Below are 1,978 nucleotides of genomic sequence, written 5' to 3' on the forward strand. Positions count from 1 at the left end.
TCAAAGCAGAAGAGATTGCTGAGCAATTCAAGCTCTTTTACAAAGCACTGTACAATCTGCCTCTGACCTCCCTAATCCCTCTCTGGGGAGAGAGGCCAATATTAACTCATTCCTTGACTCTCTCCACCTACCGAGCTTGACCTCAACCCAACGTACCTCTCTAATAAAGCCTTTCACAATCTCAGAGTTGACGAGGGCTGTTAACTCTACCCCCAAGGGTAAATGCCCAGGCCCAGATGGTCTTCCCATATCTTACTACTCAAATTTAGGAACTCCCTTCTTCCCTTCCTACTCCCTATATGCAACTTATCAATGCTTAACCATCTGTAACGGGGTTCCGAAGGTGCACTCGGTCCCCCATTACCCGCAGACCTGTTGCTTAGCTTTGGGAATGAGGATCTGTGTTTGACCTCATTCCCAGGGCGGCTTTACTAGCTGGGTGGCTCCCTGCTCCTAGTCTGCCTTGAGCGCCGAGCTGATCACTCGGTGCTCGACTGGTTGGTCTGTCGGTCATGTGACGCTGGCCACGTCACATGACCCTCACTCCCCACTATAAATACAGGCAGCCTGCTGGCCACAGGTTGCCTGTTAATTTAGGTTCCACCTGTGATTTGGTCTTTCCTGGCACACTTACCTCCTGCTAAATTCCTGACGATCCTCTGCCTGCTCCTTGTGTACTTTGCTGCTATCCTGGTATTCTGACCCCGGCCTCCTCCTGACGTTCCTCTGCTGACTCTTTTGGTACTTCACGACTCTCCTGGTATTTATGACCCCGGCTTCTCCTGACAATTCTCTGCTTGCTCCATTTGTACTTTGTAGCTTTCCTGGTATTGACTCGGTCCGTTCACATCCTGTTGTTTGTCTGTCTGTCATCCCTGCACTTATTCCAAGTTAGGGATTTACGTCCAGTTGTCCCCTGTCATTAAGACTCGCGAGGCAAGTAGGCAGGGCCAGGGGTAAGGGTGGAGCGCAGTGGTCACTTCCCTCCCCCCTGTGTGTGTGTACGCGACCGTTACAGATTAACAGGCACAATAACCACTGTATTATGAATCCTCTGGTGACCCTGACTGACCATGTCTCTATTCTGACGCAGAGGGTGCAGGAGTTAGGTGAAAAACTCAGTTCTTGTGAGTTAGGGCAAGGTTCTTCCACTCCTCAGGCCTCCAGTCCGCATTTTGAGCCCCAGATTAAGCTCCCAGAACCCTTTTCTGGAGACCGGAAGAAGTTTCTCTCTTTTAAGGAGAGTTGCAAACTTTACTTCCGTTTGCGCCCCGTGTCCTCTGGCCCCGAGAGTCAACGCTTGGGCATTATCATTTCCCGATTACAGGGTGATCCCCAGGACTGGGCGTTCTCTTTACCTGCTGGCGCCAGTTGTTTATATTCTGTGGAGGGGTTCTTTCAGGCCCTGGGTACCCTCTATGATGAACCACACAGGGCTCTAGTAGCCGAGATGGCTCTAAAGGCACTGGTTCAGGGCAATCTACCTGCAGAGGATTATTGCACCCAATTCAGAAGGTTGGTGTGTCCCCTCAGGATGGAACAAACCAGCCCTGAAGAGTCAGTTCAGGTCAGGTCTGTCTGATAATTTAAAGGATCTTCTGGTCAGTTATCAACTTCCAGAGACCTTAGAGGAGATTATGACCCTGGTTGTCCGACTTGACCGACGGGTTAGAGAGAGACGACAGGAACAACAGTTCTCTTCCCAGATGGTGGTCCAGCCAGAGGCCTATCCCAGAGACAAAGCTGAGGTCTCCACTGAGGAACCCATGCAGGTTGGCATGACTCGAGGGAATCTTAGCCGCAGACGTGGAGAATGCTTTTACTGTGGAGATCCTGACCATTGGATCAACCAGTGTCCTAAGAAGGTCCTCTCTGTCTCCTAAGGCAAGGCAACCTAAAGACCAGGTACACCCTGATTTTTCGAAATGTAAGCTTTTGGTACCCATTACGATTTCTCTGGGAGTAGATAAATGGCCGG

This window comes from Bufo bufo, chromosome 7 (genome assembly GCF_905171765.1).
Source record: "Bufo bufo chromosome 7, aBufBuf1.1, whole genome shotgun sequence".
NCBI lineage: Eukaryota > Metazoa > Chordata > Amphibia > Anura > Bufonidae > Bufo > Bufo bufo.